The sequence below is a fragment of the Mirounga angustirostris genome, unplaced genomic scaffold (genome assembly GCF_029215605.1).
Source record: "Mirounga angustirostris isolate CCGP_5_RB_7025 unplaced genomic scaffold, mMirAng1.0.hap1 SCAF_15, whole genome shotgun sequence".
Classification (NCBI taxonomy): domain Eukaryota; kingdom Metazoa; phylum Chordata; class Mammalia; order Carnivora; family Phocidae; genus Mirounga; species Mirounga angustirostris.
In genome coordinates this window covers 35,411,653-35,437,485 of record NW_026991723.1, presented here as the reverse complement: position 1 = coordinate 35,437,485, position 25,833 = coordinate 35,411,653, and the positions used below count along the sequence as shown (strand labels likewise).

Here is a 25,833-nt window from a genome sequence, read left to right as displayed (position 1 = left end):
TCACATTGATTGATTTGTGGATGTTGAACCAACCTTGCAGCCCAGGGATAAATCCCACTTGGTCATGGTGAATAATCATTTAATGTACTGTTGGATCCTATTGGCTAGTATTTTGGTGAGAATTTTTGCATCCATGTTCATCAGGGATATTGGTCTGTAATTCGCGTTTTTGATGGGGTCTTTGTCTGGTTTTGGGATCAAGGTAATGCTGTCCTCATAAAATGAGTTTGGAAGTTTTCCTTCCATTTCTATTTTTTGGAACAGCTTCAGAAGAATAGGTATTAATTCTTCTTGAAATGTTTGGTAGAATTCCCCTGGGAAGCTATCTGGTCCTGGGCTTTTGTTTGTTGGGAGATTTTTGATGACTGCCTCAATTTCCTTAGTGGTTATAGGTCTGTTCAGGGTTTCTATTCCTTCCTGGTTCAGTTTTGGTAGTTGATACATCTCTAGGAATGCATCCATTTCTTCCACATTATCTAATTTGCTGGCATAGAGTTGCTCATAGTATGTTCTTATAATTGTATGTATTTCTTTGGTGTTGGCTGTGATCTCTCCTCTTTCATTCATGATTTTGTTGATTTGGGTCATTTCTCTTTTCTTTTTGATAAGTCTGGCCAGGGGGTTATCAATCTCGTTAATTCTTTCAAAGAACCAGCTCCTAGTTTTGTTGATCTGTTCTACTGTTCTTTTAGTTTCTATTTCATTGATTTCTGCTCTGATCTTTATTATTTCTCTTCTCCTGCTGGGTTTAGGCTTGATTTTCTATTCTTTTCCAGCTCCTTTAGGTGTAGGGTTAGGTTGTGTACTTGAGACCTTTCTTGTTTCTTGAGAAAGGCTTGTATTGCTATATACTTTCCTCTGAGGACTGCCTTTGCTGCATCCAAAAGATTTTGAATAGTTGTGTTTTCATTTTCATTGGTTTCCATGTATTTTTTAAATTCTTCTTTAATTTCCTGGTTGGCCCATTCATTCTTCAGTAGGATGCTCTTTAGCCTCCATGTATTTGAGTTCTTTCCGACTTTCCTCTTGTGATTGAGTTCTAGTTTCAAAGCATTGTGGTCTGAAAATAGGCAGGGAATGATCCCAGTCATTTGGTACCAGTTGAGACCTGTTTTATGACCTAGGATGTGATCGATTCTGGAGAATGTTCCATGGGGACTAGAGAAGAATGTGTATTCTGTTGCTTTGGGATGGAATGTTCTGAATATGTCTGTGAAGTCCATTTGGTCCAGTGTGTCATTTAAAGTCTTTATATCCTTGTTGGTCTTTTGCTTAGACAATCTGTCCATTTCAGTGAGGGGGGTGTTAAAGTCCCCCACTATTATTGTATTGTTGTCAATGTGTTTCTTTGCCTTTGTTATTAATTGGCTTATATAATTGTCTGCTCCCATGTTAGGGGCATAGATATTTACAATTGTTAGATCTTCTTGTTGAATAGACCCTTTAAGTAGGATATAATGTCCTTCCTCATCTCTTACTACAGTCTTTGGTTTAAAATCTAATTTGTCTGATATAAGGATTGCCACCCCAGCTTTCCTTTGGTGTCCATTAGCATGGTAAATGGTTTTCCACCCCCTCACTTTCAACTTGGGGGTGTCTTTGGTTCTAAAATGAGTCTCTTGCAGACAGCATATCGACGGGTCTTGTTTTTTAATCCAGTCTAATAGCCTGTGTCTTTTGATTGGGGCATTTAGCCCATTTACATTCAGGGTAACTATTGAAAGATAGGAATTTAGTGCCATTGTATTGCCTGTAAGGTGACTGTTACCGTATATTGTCTGTGTTCCTTTCTGGTCTATGTTGCTTTTAGGGTCTCTCTTTGCTTAGAGGACCCCTTTCAAGATTACCTGTAGGGCTGGTTTTGTGTTTGCAAATTCCTTTAGGTTTTGTTTGTCTTGGAAGCTTTTTATCTCTCCTTCAATTTTCAATGACAGCCTAGCTGGATAGAGTATTCTTGGCTGCATATTTTTCTCATTTAGTGCTTTGAATATATCCTGCCAGTCCTTTCTGGCCTGCCAGGTCTCTGTGGATAGGTCTGTTGCCAATCTAATGTTTCTACCATTGTAGGTTACATATCTCTTCTCCCGAGCTGCTCTCAGGATTTTCTCTTTGTCTATGAGACTCGTAAGTTTTACTATTAGATATCGGGGTGTTGACCTATTTTTATTGATTTTGAGAAGGGTTCTCTGTGCTTCCTGGATTTTGATGCCTGTTTCCTTCCCCAAATTAGGGAAGTTCTCTGCTATAATTTGCTCCATTATACCTTCTGGCCCTCTCTCTCTTTCTTCTTCTTCTGGGATCCCAATTATTCTAATGTTGTTTCATCTTATGGTATTGCTTATCTCTCGAATTCTGCCCTCATGATCCAGTAGTTGTTTATCTCCCTTTTTCTCAGCTTCTTTATTTTCCATCATTTGGTCTTCTATATTACTGATTCTCTCTTCTGCCTCATTTATCCTAGCAGTTAGCGCCCCCATTTTTGATTGCACCTCATTAATAGCCTTTTTGATTTCTACTTGGTTAGATTTTAGTTCTTTTACTTCTCCAGAAAGGGTTTCTCTAATAACTTCCATATTTTTTTCAAGCCCAGCTAGTATCTTTAATGAGTTCAGATGATTCTGAACTCTAGATCTGACATCGTACTAATGTCCTTATTTAGTGGGTCCCTGGCAGTCGGTACTACCTCTTCTTTTTTTTGAGGTGATTTTTTCCGTCTTGTCATTTTGTGCAGAGGAGAATAGATTAATGAGAGAACACAATGCTAGCAGAGTAACAACGTCCCCAGAAAATATACTCTAAATAAATCAGAAAAGCCCTGAAGCAGTGGAAAAAGAAACGGAAAGAGAGAAAAAGAAAAAGAAAAAGATAAAGATAAAAAGAAACAAAAACAAACAAAACAAAACAACAACAACAACAAAAACCAGAATGTGATCAAATATGATCAGGCTGGTATATAGATCAGTGCCACACACTAGATTTGGGGTGTATTTTAGTCTTTTAGAAGAGAGTGTCTCCCAAAATTTTAAAGAAAGAAAAACTTATATATGTACAAAAATAAGGGTTGATATGATGGAGGGATGGAATATGACTGTAAAGATGGCAATTATAAAAAATTTTATAAAAGGAATTGATAAGAAGTTGTTTGAAAAAAGAGGATTTTTTTTATTTTTTAAGATTTTATTTATTTGAGAGAGAGAGAACTAGAGACAGAGGGCATAAGAGAAAGGAGGGTCAGAGGGAGAAGCAGACTCCCTGCTCAGCAGGGAGCCCGATGTGGGACTTGATCCCGGGACTCCAGGATCATGACCTGAGCCGAAGGCAGTCACTTAACCAACTGAGCCACCCAGGCGCCCCGAAAGAAGAGGATTTTTTTTTTTTTAAGAAGAGGATTTAAAAAAAGAGAAAAAAGAAAAAAAAAGGGAGAGAATGTGATCAGGCAGGGGAGTAGAAAAAACCATATACTAGAGATAGGGTATATTTTAATTTGTTAAAAGAAACTATCTCAAAATTTTAAAGAGAGAACAACTTATATATATATGCCAACAATATGGGTAACTACTATGAAGGGATAGAATATGACTCTAAAAATGAAAAATAAAAATGTTTTTTAAAAAAAGGGATTGATAAGATGTTGGTTGAAAAAGGGAAAAAGAAAAAAAGACAGTTAAAAAAAAATAACTTTGAAAGACTAAAGAATCATGGTAAAAAAGCCGTGAATTCTATGTGCAGTAGTTCCCTAGCGCTGGAGTTCTGCCGTTCTCATTGATCGGTAAACTTGGTCTTGGCTGGCTGTTCTCGCTGATCTTCTGGGGAGGGGCCTGTTGCCATGGTTTCCAAAAGTCTCTGCCGGAGGCGGAACTGCCCCGCCCTTGCCCCCTCCCGGCTAAGTAATCTGCTCGGGTTTGCTCTCCGGGGCTTTTGTTCCCTGCGAGCTTTCCCTACAGCTTTGGATGCGGAGAGTGAAAATGGCGGCCTCCCAATCTCCGCCCCGGGGGAGCCGAGAACTCGGGGCCTCGCTCCTCAGTGCGCCCCCAGAGAAAAGCCGTCAGTCACTCCCGTCTCCCCGGTCTCCGGCCGCACTCCGTGATCACCTGGCCTGTGACCGCGCATTTCTATCTCTGGCACCCGACCCCGGGTGGAGTCTCCAAACCCAGCAGATCCCTGTGGTGCACTCCCGCACGGCTCCTCCCGGGGGAGGAAGGTGAGTCTCCCCGGATCTGCCGCTTGTTGGGTCCCTGCTGGAGGAGCAGTGGCCCGACTGTGCCGCGGATCACGGTTTATGGCAACCCCGAGCTGAGAGCCCGCGCCTGGGCTCCGCCTCTGCAGCCGGCTTCCCTGCTCCATTACCTGGGAGCTCTGCCATACTCAGGCACCCCCGGTCTTTCTGTGACCCCGAGGGTCCTGAGACCACACTGTCCTGGAGGGTTCCACCCCCCGCTTAGCCACCAGAATGACGTCCCTCAGTGGAGCAGACTTTTAAAAGTTCTGATTTTGTGGTCTGCGGCTCTATCACTTGCCAGAAGCGGCCGACGGAGGCCCCTCCCCCGCCGCCTATCCTCCCGAATATCGCCTCGGATTCACTTCTCCGCACGTCCTACCTTCCAGAAAGTGGTCGCTTTTCTGATGGGAGAGTTGTTGCTCTTCTTTCCTTCAATCTCCTGTTGAGTTTGTAGGTGTTCAGAATGGTTTGATCCCTATCCAGCTGAATTCCTGAGAGGAGATGAAATCCAGGTCTCCTCTTCCTCTGCCATCTTGCTCCGCCCCCCGTTCTGCCATAATGTTAAACCCTGTTGAACTTAATAAAGTTTATTGCATTTCTTCTCAAATGCATAGAATTTGTATTTGAAACATCTAAAGAGCAATCCTTACAAAAGTGTATAGACTCTTATGGCAGTCTATATCTAGTGGCTCTTGATAGTGGCAACAAAATATTGTATCATTAAATATAGTATCAGTAATCAGGGTATAACATCTACAAGAACAGACCCTATTTGCATTTTTCATCACTTTAACCTCACATTCTGGTATAATAGTGGCTGACACACTGTTGTTCAGTAAGTATCTGTTGAATAGATGCATGCATTACTAAACTAATATTGCATAGTTATATATGTTATATATAGTTATGTTCACACAACAGATTTACATAGATTATCTAATCATGGGATGAGTTGATAGTCCCAAAACCCATCATTGCCTGTCACTTCAACTTTCCCAGGGTTTAAAATCTACTTTGGGCGTGCCCGGGTGGCTCAGTCAGTTAAGTGTCTGCCTTCGGCTCAGGTCATGATCCCAGGGTCCTGGGATGGAGCCCCACATCTGGCTCCCTGCTCTGCGGGAGGCCTGCTTCTCTCTCTCCCACTCCCCCTGCTGTGTTCCCTCTCTCTCTGTCTCTCTCTCTGTCAAATAAATAAATAAAATCTTAAAAAAATAAAATAAAATCTACTTGAAATAAATGATCTGGGTATTGAAAAATACATTGAGAAAGTATGGATACTGAGCTAAGATAAAATCTAGCCCCTAAACAGGATAGTTTTCTTCCTAAGAGCCTATCCAGTGATCATTTATTTATTGGAGCATTTAAGTTTTCATTAGTTATTTATTGAGCATTTAAAATACACCAGGTTTCACTGAAACAACCTATTTTCTTTCCCAAACATTTTTCCTATATATATAACAAGAGTACATTTCTGAGATGATAAGCTTGGCAGTCTTGAAAGAAGTGAGAGTTCAAAGTCGGTTTTTCTTGTTATTTGCATTTTCCTAAATGAATAAAAGGCTATCTCGTTTTCCAAATAAGTGTTTCTGATAACCTATACCAAATTGTGCATATATTAGAGAAAATTTACATATTTTGTAAAACCTTATGTATTCTCTAATTTATTGGCAGAAAATTCTAGAAATGGGCATGTCTGATAAATAATGCATAGTTTCAGTTTAACATTTAATAAGCTAGACACTGAAGGGCTGTTACTACAGAAAATTAATCATAATATATTGGCATTGTAAGACTGGAAGGATTTTAATTTGCTATTCTTATAGATTTGTTTTTGTTTTTGTTTTTAAATTAGGGGTAGTCAGAGCTCTGCTTTAAGAAGCTGAGGTTTTAAGGTTTTTTTTTTTTTTTTTTTTTTTTTTTTTTCTAAATGAACTAAAATGGGAGCCTCAAACTTCTTTCACACTTCCTTCCCTTTGGAAGAATCAGAATCTTTATGCTGCATCAAACTAATAGGGTGAGAGAGTTTGTGTTTGAAACTCAGCCATGCTTTTTACTTACTCTGTGCTCTTGGGGACATTTATTAACTTTTCTAGTCAATTTTCTTATCTGTGTGATGAGGGTGACCATTATACCTGTTAGAACTACTATAGGAATTAAATGAGATGAATTTACAGCACTTACCATACTTCCTGACACAGTATATATTCAATAAATGCTATCATTATTACTACCTAGGACAAACCAACCAAGATGATAGACACATAATGAATGTGTAATTACATGTACATGATGCCCAATCCCGAAAAAAAATGTAAATACGTGCATTGAAATACCACTTGCAAAACACTCACAATGATAAAATAACATGTAGAGATTATCATGCAATACTTTATACCACAACCTCTGAGGCCAGAATCTCTGCATTTAAAAAATAAATAAAAGAAAGCATAATAAAGTACAGCTCACTTTTATAGAGAGATACACTTGTAAGAATTAAATGAGTTAATACATACAAAATACCCAACATATGGAATATATTCAGTAAATGCTATCTATTAATATTATCCTACCCTGGTATATGAATTAATTAGGATTCTGAATGTAATTAAGCTTTGGTTAAATTTTGACTCCGCAATGTACTAGCAGTAAGATATTTTGGAGTTTATTCAGGCAAATGTGAGCTTCCAACATCTTTTCTGAAAATGTGGAAAACAATCGTATTCTAAATAATCGTATTTTTAAAAAAGATTTTATTTATTTGAAGAGAGATACACAGCGAGAGAGGCAACACAAGCAGGGGAAGTAGGAGAGGGAGAAGCAGGCTTCCCGCGGAGCAGGGAGCCTGATGCAGGACTCGATCCCATGACCCTGGGATTATGACCTGACCCGAAGGCAGACGCTTAACGACTGAGCCACCCAAGCGCCTCTTAATAATCGTATTTTAAATAATTGTATTAAAAGAGACTTTTGTGATACCAATATAGGATACATGACATAGAGTGTAGAAATCTTAACACTGTACTATTTATCATTGTTGATTAACTATGATTTTCCTAAACCTATCAAACTATCTTTAAATTTATTTACTATTATTTACTATTTTTTATAATTACTTAAAATGATTTCACAACCTTTAAGTTTCCAAATCATTTTAAAGTTCTACTTCCCCTCACTCTCTCCAAAATATTGAACTCCCCTGCAAAAGTGAGCTGGGAAGAGATAACACATCTAATTCTTTTTAGCATCAGAGAAAATCACCATCTGAAATTCTGATTCCATGAATTTCTTCAAATGCTGAGTCACATATCTGATTGATGTATTCATTAATAGCTTTAATTAATTTATAGAAATACTAATTCAAGGGGCGCCTGGGTGGCTCAGTCGTTAAGCGTCTGCCTTCGGCTCAGGTCATGATCCCAGGGTCTTGGGATGGAGCCCCGCATCGGGCTCCCTGCTCCGCGGGAAGCCTGCTTCTCCCTCTCCCACTCGCCCTGCTTGTGTTCCCACTCTAGCCGTCTCTCTCTCTGTCAAATAAATAAATAAAATCTTTAAAAGAAATACTAATTCAAGTACAATTTCTCAGGACTTATGCAGTACTTTGACAGCTATGTAGACATATGATAGGTTTAGGATATTAGAATTTCAGAATTTCCAAAATTGCAATTTTGCTGAGGTCTGCTTACTTTGCTCAGCATAAATTCTTTCTGAATGGCTATCCCCACATGGACAAGTAGTACAAATGAAAGAAGTATATCTGATCAAATCTATTTACTAGAATCTTATCTCTGAAATAAAATTTCCTGAAATGCATCAATGATATAACTCTAACATAGTACCATTGTCACTGATAGTTTAATTACTGATCCTTCATTACAAATCTCTCCCCTAAAAATAGTTATCTATATCAAGTTAAAATTTATTTTCTCCCCTTTAATTATGTCCCAATAGTCAGTATTCTTGCCTGAGTCAGGCCATGTACATCATTTTAAAAAAATAGATTAAAATTGGGGTGAGCCATATTTCTGCTTTGGCTTTCTTGTATGCCTAAAATCATCTCTCTGGCTTGGCTTTCGTTATGAAGACCAACTAGCCAAATGTGTTGAGTATCATTTCTGGAATCCCTGAATTTATTCATGGGTCATGACATACAGTCTGAGTGTCTAATGTATCTACTCAGTATAACAATGCCCATAATACAAACAAGGATGTCCTTTGGATTCACTGTTATTATCTGAATATTCGCATTCAGATATAGATAAGCATTCTAGATATAACTGGAGGACATAAATTTCCTTCTGTGCTTTTTATATTGAAATTCTATTATTCAGTTAAAATTGCCAATTTAATATTACAAACATACAACATAGTGCCTGCAAGAGTAATCTAGCATCTGATAGTGCTGCAAGAAATTATTGTTCCTGTATTATAATGTCAAACCTTAAAGTTTGACTTTAATTTTTTAATAATAAAATAATAACAATTAAAATTTTTAATTGTTTCCAAGGAGTTCACTTTACAATGGTGATACTTTGTTTCAGCCAAATGTATATTCTAACACTAGCCCTTTTAACATTTACCTCAAATTTAAGTTGATGCATCCCTTGATAAAAAAAGGAAGAGGGGGCAGGACATTATGTAATTTCCTGATTGACTTGTTGAAGTATAAGTATTCAGATCACATTAGATTCTTGGGAAAGGCTTCCTCTTTAGCAAATATCAGTAGGAAGTAGATCTTTTGAAGTCATCTTCTCACTCCTTGTTCCTGCAGGGAAAATAAAAGCAGAACACAGTAGAGAATGAATAGTAAGTTCACAAGGTTAATCCATGTGCACTGGAATTTTTAAAAGGAATGTACAGGAAACACATCTGTGGAAGGCTAAGAAATAGTGTCTACCAACTCAGAAACAAGTAGACCTGGAATAATGGCCAATAACTGGAGTGAAATACAATAGACTGAGAATCAAAGACTCAGAAAGCAGTCAAATCCTTGCCACCAGTTAGCTCGGTGACTTTGACTAAGAAGGTATGAGCACTCATTACTGAAAATTTTACTCCACACATGCATTTCAATTGGCAGAGTAAGAATAATAAATTTTAATGTGAACATTCACACCTCAGAGATAGTGATATTTTGTTTCCTGCTAACATTTCATCAGAAGGATTTTAGAAACATTTTATTTCACTCCTCACGTGGTTCTTTTAGTGTCAGAGTCATTTTCACATACAGTAATTCCTCCTAAGAGTTAAATATCATTTCTTTGGCAGATAAACTATGTTATATTATGTTTCCTTCAATTACAGTAGAAAATAGTTGGAATAATTTAATTACAGACCTTTGAGAAAAACATATCCTTAAAAACAACACCACTCATTAAAGCATTACATAATAGATTCAATCTATTATGGTTTCTCTCTTCTATTAACTTAAATTGTAAGACATCACACAATAGAGTACCTGCCTATATACCAGTCATTCATGGTTTTCTAAAAGGTTTATAAGAGCCACTAATTTCTTCATTGATGGAAAAGATTAAATCTTCAGTTTATTCTTTTGTTCATATAGAGCAGAATCTACCTAGAAGTAAACAAATTCAAGGGCTTAATAAATATGTGTAATGATAGGTTACCACTGCATCAAAATATTAAAACTCTTGGAAAGCACATTAACTATTAAATATGATCACATAAGATGGTAACTAAAAGGCTCAATTTAAAGATGATAATATTAACCAATATGATATAGTGTTATTGTTAAATCAAATATCTTAAACAATTTAAGGTGTATAACTATGGAGTACTATGCAGCCTTTATATTATGATAGAGAACATTTATATTCATGGAAAGTTATATATTCTCCACTGATTTAAACAGATAAAACAAAGATAAATATAGGATTGTAGGATGATAACCGCATTTGCATATGCATATGTGTGCATCCACATGCATAGCAAGTGTGTATGTGTATGGGTGTGCATATATTTGAAACTGTTAAATGAATGTAACTGAGAAGGTTCTGTAACATCTACAAAATAAATTTCACTTGCAAATGTGCCCATCACCCAGAGTTCCACAAGGAACAAAGGAGACAATAAAAATTCTCTACTTGTTTGTCATCCCTGCATTAAAGAGCTCAACCTAGAGTAATTAATCTTAAATCACAATAGTTTGATGTGAGCTGAGTAATGATAATGCTATTTTAGAGGAATGTTTTAGTCAAAATTGTTTGTCAAATTATGTGTATACTAATTACTCATACAATGAAAAATTATCATAATATTGAATCAGTATTTAACATTTTGTGATGCTTGAATTAAAATATGATGTCTGTACTGATAGAAAATATTTTTGCTTATACTTTTCTAGGTCTCAGGGTGGTGAACTTATTGTCTGAATTCCTAACCTGTGAGCTTATGGTAAGATTATAATTAATACATTCAATTTTAGAGGTTTTTTTTCCTTTATTATCCCTGCTTGATAATATCCAATAAATATAAAGGTAATTTGCATAGTTCCCTTGCATACTTTTACATAAATGTTGAAGAAACTGTGTGGTATTTTCTATTAAATGTTTATGTTCTTGGGTAGATTATAATAATACAGTCATTTGAAATAGTCTTTGATCGGCTGTAAGTGAATTTGAAGGCATTGTTCAGAAAGGTAAGATTTATACTACTGAAAAAGGTTCTTTGGACATGAATGACAATTTTATATATTAAAATTTTTTATAATGAGGTCCATTTGATGGCAATGAATAGAGGCAATGAGTTATTGAAAGGAAAACTTATTTTATCACCTGTCAAGATTTATCAAAATTGGATTCCTCTATGAAAGCTTGATATTGGAGCTTTAAAAAGTTGAAAGTAAAATATGTTAACTATGGAAATAGAAATGATAAGAAGTAATCAGCAACTTCTAAGGTGATCTTATGGGCCTTATTAATTTGTCAATTTCTTTGGTTAGTGTATTCAATAACACTTGTTAAAAATGTGAATCTAGATTCCACTTATAACTGATTACTACAGAATGCAAGTAAACAATTTGATTGTGTTATTTTAGTAAGAGAATTTTCAGTTTATCTCTTCTTTAATAGTAAACATAATAAAGATTTAGCTTGTAACTGATATATATAAAATGTGGATAACATGGACAATTGTTTCATACATTTTATATTTTTGAGTAAATGATATCTTCAGAAATACAAAGGTGATTGAGTAAACTTGTAAATTTGATAATGCAGCATTATTGAAATGTATCTTGAAGAAGTTGTTTTAAGTGACTGTAGGCAATAACCACCTCAGGGCATTCTAAGGTATATGCTTTGGTTACATTTTTTTGAAACACTCAACATATGATTATTAAAGACAAGTGTCACATAGAAACAAGGGGAAATTCCCCTGCTCTACCAAGTAGACTCTGTTGATAATGGAAGAAATTTTTTATGAAACACATTATTTGGATGTGCATAGAGCAATAATTTTAATAACAATAAATATTGTTAAGTTGTAACTTATATTTTACAAATATACCTAAGTGAACTTTTCTCGCAAGCTAATTCAACTTATAAAATATGTCAAAATATTTTTAAAAATTACACTTATCATTATTTATTATCTCATACTTGCTCATATCTTATGTATACAGTCTCAGTTAATTTTAAAAAATGAACACACCCATATAATCAGCTCTCACATTAAGAAAAAAAAAAAATAGTGTACTTTGAAGCCCATTGCATAGTACTCTTCTGGTAACTATATCCATGGAAAATAAGCACTATATTGACTTCTAGAAAGATAGATTACTTCCTGTTTTACATTCTATAAATGAAGTCATACAGTAGTTATTACTTTGCTTCTTTTGCTCAGCATTATATTTGTAAGATTATATGCAGTGATAAGTCACTCATTTTCATAGCTGTGTAGTATTCAACTATGTGAATGTACCAAATTATGATCCTTTATTCCATTTATAAGCACTCAAGTAGCTTCTAGACTTTGGTTCTTATATGGACATCCGGAACATGTCTTTTAGGAAACACATGCATATATTTTGTTGGCTATAGAGGATATGCATATGTTCTGCTTTAGTAGATACTGATAGTTTGCAAAAGAGGTTGTATTGGTTTTTGAAAGCAGGATGTGAGAGTTGAGTTGCTCCAAATACTCACTAACATTTAGAATTTTTTATCCTTCTATTTTAGCCATTCCGGTGTTTATAGAAATATTTTAATTTGAATATCTTGAAGATTGATGGCATTAAACACTTTTTAACGATTACTTGTCATATTTGTGATGATTATTTATCATATGAATATTCTCCTTTTTGAAGTGTTAAGACTTGCCCTTTTCCTATTATACTATGTATCTTTTTTCATTATATATATATATATATATATATAAAATGAAAATTATATGGGCATTGAATCCTCTGTAATGGAGCTGGCTCAAACTAATTCACAGGAGCCAACTGCTAAATTGTCAGGAATTTTGAGAGCTGCTTGGTACTTTGAAAATCTGCCATGGTAGAAATTTTTACACCACACACACTAGCAGACATTAAAAAAATGGGAAAGTTAGTTGCTAAACATTTTCTGGCATACCACTAGATATTTATATTGTATATTAAAGCATTTGGTGGATTTATTAGTACTCCCCTAATGGTGTCTTTTGATGAATAGAAATTCTCAATTAGCTTATTTCTTGCCTAATTAGGACTTTTTGTGTCCTAGTTAAGAAATAATAAAAAAGAAAGAGAGAAATATCTGCCTTTGCCATGTTTGTTAAGATATTTTTCTATGGTGGGCGCCTGGGTGGCTCAGTTGGTTAAGCGACTGCCTTCGGCTCAGGTCATGATCCTGGAGTCCCTGGATCGAGTCCCGCATCGGGCTCCCTGCTTGGCAGGGAGTCTGCTTCGTCCTCTGACCCTATCCCCTCTCATGAGTTCTCTCTCTCTCATTCTCTCTCTCTCAAATAAATAAATAAATAAATCTTTAAAAAAAAAAAAATAAATAAAAGATATTTTTCTATGGTTTCTCTAAAAGCTTTATTATTTAAACTTTTACACCTAATAATTTCCAGGTTTTAAGGATCTTATTCTATTGTTAAATTGTAAGGATATTGGTATTATTTTGTATGTTTAATATAGTTTGCTGGATAGCTTGTCATTAGAATAGTAATTGCTCTGTGTATACTCTTATTGTAAAATTCATAAATAAATATGAAGATGCTGATATTTGTTTAATAATTTAATGTTGCTATTTATGAGCAATTTTTAGGTTTTTATAAAATTTAGATATGTATTTATGTATTGTCTACTCCATGTCAGACACCACAATCAGTTATGTGGCCATCAGTTATAATTTTGAAATGAATTTTCAGCAGCATAACAATTAATATTTGACTTTAACCATTAATGTATTATGATAATTTATTGCCAGCACATATTAAGTGAAGCAAAATCTGCAAAATAATCTAAAGAATTATAAAAAAACTCAGAAATTAGTCCGTTTAGTATTTAAATAAAATTACTAAAATGTATTTAGTTGTCTCCAAAATATTATGTTTAATAAATTGCATAGACAGGTAATAGCCATGATAAATACAGCCTAACTGATTAACTACAGAATACTATTGTATGTACTACATTGAGATTTTATTTGCCTTGAGATTTAACATAGACATATATACGTATGAAGTTTTCCAAGACAAACACAGAAGTGCATCATATACCTGTTTTGTGCTTGGTAAGAATGATAGTATAAAAATCCGTATTATGTCTTCCTTAAAATTCTGAGTCAATTATGCAAATGTGTATATGTTTGCCAAAGATTGTCCTATTATGCATGGTTTTGATTTGCATGTGTTTTTCTCTTGAAGTATTCATCTTGAAATAAATACCTTCAGGGCGCCTGGGTGGCTCAGTCATTAAGCATCTGCCTTGACTCAGGTCATGATCCCAGGGTCCTGGGATCCAGCCCCGCATTGGGCTCCCTGCTCAGTGGGAAGCCTGCTCTCCCTCTCCCACTCCCCCTGCTTGTGTTCCTGCTCTCGCTATCTCTCTCTCTGTCAAATAAATAAATAAAATATTAAAAAAAAAGAAAGAAATACCTTCAATTGTCTCCAGAATAGCTGAAATACTCAAGAGATGTAATGAAACATAATGGAATCAAATAATTATTTAAAACAGTAAGTTCAATAATTTCATATTCATATACCTAATTTTGGTCATTTCTTTTTTAATATCTGGGTCCGTAATACAAGCTATTTTATTAACTTTGGAGTAACTCCTAACTCAAGCAATGGAAGTACAAAAGCAAGCCATATAATAGGTTGTTTTTAATAATTAGTTATTATTTTTAAATCTTTATAATAGTGAAAAATCTAATGAGAAGAATGTAGGGTTCATGGGTTAAAATCCTTGAAGCTAAAGATAGTATTTAATTTATTTTCATAAATTTGGAGAGTGTGGAGTTTGTATCAGAACTGTTTATTTAAAAAAAAAAAAAGACGCTTTTTTTTTTTTTAGACTTCCTTGTCTGTTTTAGGTAGCCAAAGATGATGAAATATGGAACATGTACTAATTAAAAGCTAATTAGGTGATTTTCACTTTTACTAAATTACTGATCTCTGTGGGGTAATTAGAGCAGGAAGAACAGTGGTGAAACACAGAAAGGTATCTTGAAGATTGGTACAAAGACTTTATGTAGCATTAATAGGTCTGATCCTCCACTAGCCATTTCAAATAGCTAAATAACAAGTGTATTAATGAATTTATCTGTGAAATACAGCATAATTTATACAAATACTTCAGGATTTAATATCTGAAGTTGTCCCTAATGGTAAATGATAGTTAAAGGGAAAAAATGCACTTGAGGCATATCACAGATACAAGTAATTGATGCCAGTTAAATATACTTGACTTCATTTTCACAGAAATGACAGAGTTTGGGGACAAATAAAATTCAAAGACATGTAATTAACGTGCTGCATGAAGGAAAATGGTACAAACTGAAGAATTACAAACATACAGATTATTTTATTATGCATAGTTTGAACCCAAAATTAAAAGATTGAATAATGCAATAAAATTATAATCTGAGAGCATGAACACCTTTTAAAAAGGCCAAAAAAAAAAAAAAAAAGAGAGAGAGAGAGAGAATCAGAAAAAAAATATATAGTTACAGTTTTGGTAACATAAATGAAGACTGAACTTGAAAATAAAATGATTAGACACACAAAATACTCTATTTTTTTCTTTTTTTATTGACCTATTCAATGATATATTTACTTTGTTGAACTGTTAACATAATGTTAGGGTGCCCCCTTGAAAAATAGAAATATTTTCTAGTTCCTGGCACAGTATCTGGCAGTAGCAGATGCTTTGCAAATTTTTGCTATCTAGAAAAAACAACTGTATATGAGCTACACAGATTACTGGGTTTCTTTTGCTAAATCAAATATTTGTTTCTCCACACATTCCTTTTCCAACCATCCTTCTCCCTTCCCTCCCTTCTCCCTTCCCCCTCTTTCTCTCTCCCTTTCTTTCCATTAACTTATGAAGAACTTACTATGTGTTAGGAAAATGGCTAACTCATGTCACAATGGTGGAGCTGACAAAGTTTTTATCTTATTGATTTCACAGTCTCATGGGGAGAAAAGAATTAAACATGCAAAATAAATCTCAACTTTGATAAATGTTATGAAGAAAAACATTCTCAAATATAGAATAATGAGGACAGGAATTGGTATTTGAGCTAACAACTTTAAATGAAAGATGAGTTCACCACATGAAGAAATGGAGAAAGAAAGGGGGTATAATGGGATTTTTAGGCTCTGAATTAAAGGGGAACTTGGAATGTTCAAGGAAATAAATGAATGTTAGTGTAGTCAGAGCATAGTAAGTAAAAAGGAAAGAGGCTTGAAATGAGGTAAGCTTCACAGTCCATGACAAGTATATTAGATTTCATTGTAAATGCCTTTGAAAGCCATTGAATGCTTTTAAGCAAAAGTATGTGGTAATTCCATTTATGTTTTTTTTTAATTTATTTTTTATTTTTTAAAATATTTTATTTATTTATTTGAGAGAGTGAGCACGAGAGGGGGGAGCGGGAGAGGGAGAAGCAGACTCCCCGCTGAGCAGGGAGCCCGATGCGGGACTCGATCCTGGGACTCCAGGATCATGACCTGAGCTGAAGGCAGTTGCCCAACCAACTGAGCCACCCAGGCGCCCTCCATTTATGTTTTAAAATAAGTACTTTATGGAAATGAATTAGTGGGAGGTAAGACTAGAAGTGGCAAGATCATTTAGGAGGAGACACTTGAAGATTTCTAAGAGAGAAAGAGGTGATGTCCTAGACCAGGGTGGGATCACTGAGATGGATTTGCGGTCTATTGGAGGCAGAACCCAAAGGACTTAATAATGGATGTAGAGGGTAAGAGAAAGAGATAACAAGCACGAGTCCTAGATTAGAGCAATTGATTGTATAGCAAAACCATTCACAACTGAGTTGGTCAAGATGAAATTGGGAGACAGGCTCTAGTGAAAGAATCAATAACTCCATTTGGAATTGAGAACATATTGTCCTAACTCATTCTACTCAGAGTGTGATTTTTAATTGTTACTTCAGATGAAAACCAAATTAGAAGTAGAGAATAAGGATTCAGTACTAGACATTCTAAGGATTCCTTCAAGCCAATGATCTAGCAACCCAGACTATTCTAGCTAATTGTCCTGGGTTGATGTGTGTAGTACGTATGAATTGACACTGCAAAGGCATATGGTAACCACTGTGGTCTAAGCATTCTATGGGATTATGAGATTAAATACATTTTTAATACAACAGACTTCAACAATATTTGAGATTACAAAATGCATCTACAGTGTGATCAGGGCAGTGATAAATGGAAAAGAGTAGCAATGGCTGGTATTCTTCAAAGAAACAAGTGGGGAAATAATAGGAAAAGGTTATTTTATTGAGCAAAGAATTTCTAACTTTAACATGACCTCTCACAGTTGAATATAAGCACAAGTAGGAATGATATGGAAGGAGGAATTCGCTAGATTAAGTGGAAATTGAAAGTTCTCTATAAACTTCTGTCATCATCATCTTCTCTAGAAAATCACATCTCTAAACTTGAGGGAATCTGATAGAGGAGAAATGAAAACAGAGCATTTTCCCTCATTAACTTGCAAAGAGGTTTCTTATACATTTGTATCTGCCTTTTTTGGCAAAGTTGAAAAAACTGGAAACCAAAACTTTCCTCTCATTCCTTTTATCTGTTTGTCTGTGAAGATAGGGACAGTTGATTGTCTGGCATTTGTGTTTGTAGCATGTGGTCCCTGATGCCTCATTTCATTTATTTAGTAGCATAATTATATCATAATTTATATCTATATGCACTATCATAAACTGACCTGTATTCTCAGACATTTTACCTGAAAGTTTGACCTTAGAAATTTTTTGCATTTACTTCAGACCATCCCACTCCATTTTAGTCCAGCATATCCCTAATTATAATCCTTAGAACAGCATATGATATTTAGCCATTATTAGTAAATACAGAAAAACTTGGCATTTAAGCATATGACTTCTCATTCAAAGAGCTCCTTTTTACCATGATAAGCATAATTTATGTCTGCAAAAGAATAATGATATGGTAAAATTAAAACCTTAATTATCTCAGAACTTTTGTATATTAATTATATGTAAAAATGACCCCCAGCTTACGTTGTTGCGAACGCTATGCACGTTGAGTAGAAACCATACTTCGAATTTTGAATTTGAAACTTTCCCCAGGCTAGTAATAGGTAGCATATTCCTCTCCCACAATGCCAGGCGGCAGCTGTGAGCCACAGCTCCCGGTCAGGAATGCCATTCTAAGGGTAAACAACCAAAACACTCATAACAATTCTGTAGCCACACAACCGTTCTGTTTCACTTTCAGTACAGTATTCAATAAATTACATGAGATACTCAACATTATTCAAGGATTTTGTCCAACTATAGGCTAATGTAAGTGTTCTGAGCACATTTAAAGTGGGCTAACCTAAGCTATGATGGTCAGTGGGTTAGGTGTACTAAGTGCATTTCAATTTACCACATGTTCAATTTAGGATGGGTTAATCAGGATATAAAATCATTAAGAAAATCTGTATTGATTTTTTAAAATTTCAGATTCAAATAAATAAGCTAAGCGTGCTTATTTGAAATCTATTTTTACTTGTTATAATCACTCACTGGATAGTGAGTTTATTTCAATGTATAATTATTACAAAATGCAAATATACTATCTTTAATATAAAACATTCCAGAATATGCATCATGCATTTGAACTATAACATCTTATTCTAATCTGGTGGGCTAAAAGGAAAGATAATGTCGTTATGAATACCTTGTTATCTCAAAATAAACTTAAGAGTAAAAGGTGTTTCATTTATTTTGCTGTATTCAGAGAGGTAAATATATTTTTAAGTTAACTTGATAGACTCTATTATCTGCTTAAAGTAAGATCACAAGTCTTTTAGCTCATAAAGTGTCATAAGAAATTGCAATGGTATCAGTAAGAACTCGGCATAGACTTTCTGCTGGTTTTCTAACATTCTTGCCAAGTGCTTTGCGATGGACAATAATCTGCACCATTTTAAAAGGGAATGGAACAAGATGGAGGGTGGAGAAAGGCTGAGGAAGTTGAGGAAATCTATTACTCCAAAATACATATCAACTTTTAAAAGATACAATAATTATTATTCTGTTGCTGCTTCTTTTGTGCTGGATATTTATATTTATAGGAGGTAATGGTGTATGTGAGAGAGAGAAACAGAGAAAGAGAGAGAGGAAGAGAGAAAGATAAAATACAGATACTCTGAATATTTTGAAGCAGCGTAAATGGGAGCCACCTCCCCACCACCCCTTCCTCCAACTTAGAAACACCATTTAATAATATCTGAATTAGTGGAGAAATCATAAGCTCTGAACATCTATAATTTAAGGGCAATGCTAATTTTCTCTTTCAAGAGTAGATCTTTAAAATTAGCTTTTTGTCCCTGCTATAAAATCTATAAAGTGAACTTACCTAAAGTAGACTCCCTCCCTGAAAGTGAAAATATTAGCTAAGAGGGTCTTATTATTTTGATATGTCTCTGAAGGCAAGACGTAAGATGTTCGTGTTTATTTTTCTCTTATTATAAGTGATAAAATTTATAATCAACTGATACCTAATTCAAACAAAATTTTTGTGAGGTCTGTTTCTAACCTGAAGAGGTTCTAACATGTCTCTTATTAATAGCATTGGTTTCCCATGTTCATAGCATCTGTATGACTCCCTGGATATAAACCTGTGACAGAGATGGGTTTCCTATGGCATCATAATTTTACAGTGAGTCTTTTTCCAATAGCAGAGTAAGCATGTTTATCATTGGGAACATTGATTTTTTTTTCACTTTATAGATTTTTTTTTCAAAATTGAAGTAAATTATAACACATACATATATTTATTTATTATATTTAAATATGCATTTATCTATTAACTGAATCAAAAGTAAGAGTCTTTACCTCAAATTATTCATCAAATATAATTTTATTCATGAATTTTCATAGTTCCTTAAAGGTACCATTAGGTAAGGAAGTCTATTGTTCTTCTAATGTAAATTTCAAGCATGACAAGTAAAATGTTATAAAAAAAGCTTACCATGCAAAATCGTTTTGAATACTATTGCTAGAGCATTTGCCCACACATGAAATAGAGATATAACTTCAAATTTTTCAGGTCAAACCACAGCATCAGGAAAAGGTTAAATATAAATTAAGGATAAAATCCAATATATTTGGGTGGAACTACATTTTCTTCTTGAGAAATTATAGAAGGACACACTTATTATACTTGGTATAAAATGTCTCAAGTAAAACAAACAAACAAACAAAAACCTGACTTTGCTAACGAAAGCACTGGCTTATTCAGTGTTTTATTTTAAACTTCTGGAAATAATTTTGATTAAGGGATTAAATGGCATTGTGGCTATTCCTAAGGATACATGATGGAGAAGAGATTTTACCAAGGACCGAGCATGTGAGAATATTCATTCCTTAACACCTTCAACACAGACTTCTTGGTAGGTAAAGTGTGCACAACCCAGTGCTAATCACTGGACTACCGACTGAATAAGAGCTCATTTTGGAACTCCCCAATTAGTGAAAGGAAAATGTGTGTGAATACATAAATTATATTAGCCCAACAACAGTAAGATTTGTTGAGCATGCACGATGTGCCAGGAAATGCGCTAAATCCTTTACAATGATTATTTCTTTTAATCGTTACAATATCCTTGAGAGTGAGAGAGAGGGACTGTTGCTTATTCCAGTAAAATTGAGATTAAGAGAAGATATGAAACTTGCTCAAGGCTGCACAGCCAAAGAGAGGTGTACCAGAGATTATAGATCCTATTAGAAGGATATGAAACAAATGTTAGAGGAGAGGCTAGGATAATAATAAATGCCTACAGGAGTCCATGAAGTTATCCTACCTCACAGATGCAAAATTTCAGCTAGGTCTTATAGAAAGAATGTGAGGTTTGCTAGGTAGTGAAGGCAGATAAGGGGAAGTTTCCATCTAATAAGATTTTCTAGGAGCATAGCCTTCTGGCCTTCATTTTATCATTTATAATATGTGATAGTGGGACAACATGTTTTCTAAGGTTTTTTGAGTTCTGGAATTTTTTGATGATATATTTATTTACTTTATATAAAAATAAGAGACTTCTGAGTAAATGATGAAGCATCTGAGACTTTTGACAATATATCACTCAGGCTCCAGAAAGAAGAAAGATTTCTTTTATCCTATGTATGGATAAAACATCATCTGTTTTCTTCAAAGATAGCGAGTTATATGTAGAACTTTTCCTCCTTAAAGGAGATGGGAGAAAGTATGATAGTGATTTATGGGGGGGACAGACTAACCAGTCTGTGGTAGCTGATAGATTAGGATTCTGTATTCTATAAACACAATTACTTCTAGTTTAGGGCTCTCTTACCTTTTTTTCTAGTTACTTTGGGAAAACATCATGTTTTAGACTTCAAAGGATTTCCTTTTGTTTATTGAGAAAAGCCAGAGTATTTATAGCCCCTAGAGAGGTGTTGTACAGTGTTGGTGGTGACAGCCACTTAGACTCCCAGGAAAAGCCAATGGAGATGGGAAGATAGCAAAGGAAACAAATACAGAAATGGGTATGATTGTATGTTCCCTTCACCTTGGCCATTTTCCCTATGGAACACCGGATGAACAAGGTCAGGATTAACTTGTTAGGAAGGTTTACCAAATGTTTTGCAGTACCATCTGTGTTTATAATATGTTAATATAAATTATTGATGAAGAAACAATTGGAAAACCTCTGTTCTTATTTCAGGGAGAATGGAATAAACTTACAGAAGTTAGCACGGTGAATCAGAGCTTTCAGGACCTAAGTAACTGGAAAGACTAGTACATGCAGGGTGGTTCTATTGATATAGATACATCTGCATTTATATGTATGTTAAGTATCAAAATAATTAGAATCTCATACATCAAAACAATGAAAGTGTACAGTAATAAGTGAGAATGTTTCTGTGTTGAGAATTATTGCTAGAGTCAAAGGGACATTCTTAGACATGTACAAGTATGCCTTGGTGTACAGAACTAAAGACATGCATGTGGAATTCATGACTTTGAGTGTGGTATTTGAAATCCTGTCAACGAATAACTATCATTATTTTTATTATTTTATTTTATTTTATTTTATTTTATTAAGTAATCTCTATATCCAACATGGGGCTCGAACTCACAACTCCAAGATAAAGAGTCACATGCTCTACTGCCTGACCCAGACAGGCGCCCTTAAAATCATTATAGAAAGAAGAAATTTCATAAAGCTTTGACATTGGAGGAGCAATAGAAGAGCACAAAGCAGAGAAATAAAAGGGAAAAAAGTAGCTTCTCAAGCCAAGGGGCCTGTGTTCAAATCCCAGCTCACTCTCTTTATCAGCCAAGAGGGTTATAGTAATCCTAAATGACTGTTAAGTGCATCACAAATAATACAACCACAACAAAAGCAGGAAAAGACATTGCATTTGTCCAAGAGAAAGCCTTTGAAATCTTAGCAATTCATTTACGATACTGAGATCTTTTCTTAAATGAGTGTTTTGACAAACTGACCTATTGACTATGTGAATATATGTGACTATGAGGTTAGTTTTGTAGTTGTGTAATAAAGATTATTTACATGAGTATTCCAATTCTTAGCTGCTAATAATAATAATAATAATAATACATATATAAATACTTTCTTGAGTACTATATACCAAGCCAAAAGAATTTAAAGAAAATGTCACCTACATGTTTTTGTATCGAGTAGAAGAAGCAGTAAAAACAATGAAAAAACACGAATTCACTTTAAGAGGTTTGGATGTTCCTATTTTGATGTTATCTGACAGATAACATAGTTTTTAATTTGGGCTCTAAACAGTATAATTAAATCAAAAAAGAAACCTGAAAAGATTTTTAGCTATATGTTTTAAAAGAAGTTATTATGAAAGAGTTCAATGGAGAAATTACATTTGGAAAAAAATCATCAGAAAATAAGGTAGGTATATAGCAAAGGGAGATGCCAGTAATTGCCTGTCCAGCTTTGGAATAGTGCAGGTTACGCTATTTGATGCTGACAGACCACATTTCTAATCAAAAAGCCCATCACTAATGATGACTAGTGCATTTCGGTAGATGTAATACCAGAATAATAAGAAGAGTTCAGAGACTTTTCTATGATTTGCCTTTGACCTTTATCTCTAATCCAAGAATGGTCTAGTTAATATAATCATTATTACTTTTTAAAACTACATTATAAAGAAACATAATTATTTATTCTGTTATTAAAGCATGTTACTCTCCACTTATGAAAAAAAATTCAAGGTTAACTAACATTTTCTGAGAAGAGAAATCTAGAAAATTAAAAGATAAATACTTTTTTTTTTTTTGTAGTCAGCATCAATGACTTTTTTTTTTATTAACATATAATGTATTATTTGTTTCAGGGGTACAGGTCTGTGATTCATCAGTCTTACACAATTCACAGTGCTCACCAGGGTACCTACCCTCCCCAGTGTCCATCACCCAGCCACCGCATCACCCCCACCATCCTCCACTCCAGCAACCCTCAGTTTCTTTGCTGAGATTAAGAGTCTATTATGGGTTGTCTCTCTCCCTGGTTTTGTCTTGTTTCATTTTTCCCTCCCTTCCCCTATGATCCTCTGTCTTGTTTCTCAAATTCTCATATCAGTGAGATCATATAATACTTGACTTTCTCTGATTGACTTATTTTGCTTAGCTAATACCCTCTAGTTCCATCCACGTTGTTGCAAATGCCAAGCTATCATTCCTTTTGATGGCTGCATAATATTCCATTGTGTATATATACCACATTTTCTTTATCCATTCATTTGTCAAAGGACATCCGGGTTTTTTCCATAGTTGGCTAGTGTGGACATTGCAGCTATAAACATTGGGGTGCATGTAACCCTTCACATCACTACATTTGTATCTTTGGAGTAAATACCCAGTACTACAACTGCTGGGTCATACGGTAGCTCCATTTTCAACTTTTTGAGGAATCTCCATACTGTTTTCCAGGGTGGCTGCACCAGCTTGCATTCCCACTAAGTGTAGGACGGTTCCCCTTTCTTCGCATCCCCGCCAACATCTGTCATTTCCTGACTTGTTAATTTTAGACATTCTGACTGGTGTGAGGTGATATCTCATTGAAATTTTGATTTGGATTTCCCTGATGCTGAGTGATGTTGAGCACTTTTTCATGTGTCTGTTGGCCACTTGGATGTCTTCTTTGGAAAAATGTCTATTCATGTCTTCTGCCCATTTCTTGATTGGATTCTTTGTTCTTTGGTTGTGGAGTTTGATAAGTTCTTTATAGATTTTGGATATTAGCCCTTTATCTGATATGTCATTGCAAGTATCTTCTCCCATTCTGTCAGTTGTCTTTTGGTTTTGTTGACTGCTTCCTTTGCTGTGCAAAAGCTTTTCATCTTGATGAAGTCCAACAGTTCATTTTTGTCTTTTCTTCCCTTGCCTTTGGCGATGTTTCTAGGAAGAAGTTGCTGCGCCTGAGATTGAAGATGTTGCTGCCTGTGTTCCTCTCTAGGATTTTGGTGGACTTCTGTCTCACATTTAGGTCTTTCAACCATTTTGAGTCTATTTTTGTGTGTGGTGTAAGGAAATGATCCAGTTTCATTCTTCTGCATGTGGCTATCCAATTTTCCCAACACCATTTATTGAAGAGACTGTCTTTTTTCCATGGGACATTCTTTCCTGTTTTGTTGAAGATGGGTTGACCATAGATTTGAGGGTCCATTTTTGGGCTCTCTGTTCTTTTCCATTGATCTATGTGTCAGTATTTGTGCCAGTACCATACTGTCTTGATGATTACAGCTTTGTAATGGAGCTTGAAGTCCAGAATTGTGATGCTATCAGCTTTGCTTTTCTTTTTCAACATTCCCTTGGCTATTCAGGGTCTTTTCTGGTTCCATACAAATTTTAGGATTATTTGTTCCATTTCCTTGAAAAAAGTGGATGGTATTTTGATAGGGATTGCAGTAAATGTGTAGATTGCTCTAGGTAGCATTGACATTTTCACCATATTTGTTCTTCCAATCCATGAGCATGGAACATTTTTCCATTTCTTTGTGTCTTCCTCAATTTCTTTCATGAGTATTTTATAGTTTTCTGAGTACAGATTCTTTGCCTCTTTGGTTAGATTTATTCCTAGGTATCTTATGGTTTTGGGTGCAACTGTAAATGGAATCAACTCCTTAATTTCTCTTTCTTCTGTCTTGTTGTTGGTGTATAGGAATGCCATGGATTTCTGTGCATTGATTTTATATCCTGCCACTTTACTGAATTCCTGTATGAGTTCTAGCAGTTTTGGGGTGGAGTCTTTTGGGCTTTCCACACAAAGTATCATATCATCTGCAAAGAGGGAGAGTTTGACTTCTTCTTTGCCAGTTTGGAGGCCTTTTATTTCTTTTTGTTGTCTGATTGCTGTGGCTAGGACTTCTAATATTATGTTGAATAGCAGTGGTGATAGTGGCCATCCCTGCCGTGTTCCTGACCTTAGGGGGAAAGCTCTCAGTTTTTCCCCATTGAGAATGATATTTGCTGTGGGTTTTTCATGGATAGCTTTTATGATATTGAGGTATGTGCTGTCTATCCCTACACTCTGAAGAGTTTTAATCAAGAATGGATGCTGTAGTTTGTCAAATGCTTTTTCTACATCTATTGAGAGTATCATAAGGTTCCTGTTCTTTCTTTTATTAATGTATTGTATCACATTGATTGATTTGAGGAAGTTGAACCAACCTTGCAGCCCAGGGATAAATCCCACTTGGTCATGGTGAATAATCCTTTTAATGTACTGTTGGATCCTATTGGCTCATATTCTGGTGAGAATTTTTGCATCCATGTTCATCAAGGATATTGGTCTGTAATTCTCCTTTTTGATGGGGTCTTTGTCTGGTTTGAGGATCAATGTAATGGTGCCCTCATAAAACTAGTTTGGAACTTTTCCTTCCATTTCTATTTTT

The 25,833-nt window shown here is 35.0% G+C and overlaps 1 protein-coding gene across 1 annotated transcript in view; it reads left to right on the top strand.

Annotated features, from left to right (window-relative positions):
- The window catches only part of PTPRD (protein tyrosine phosphatase receptor type D), a 2,419,801-nt gene that overhangs the window by 1,081,832 nt on the left and 1,312,136 nt on the right, over positions 1–25,833 (top strand). The window contains exon 7 of the mRNA XM_064580091.1: positions 10,584–10,633. The gene's annotated coding sequence lies outside the window, so the exon portion shown is untranslated. The remainder of the gene's footprint in view (positions 1–10,583; positions 10,634–25,833) is intronic.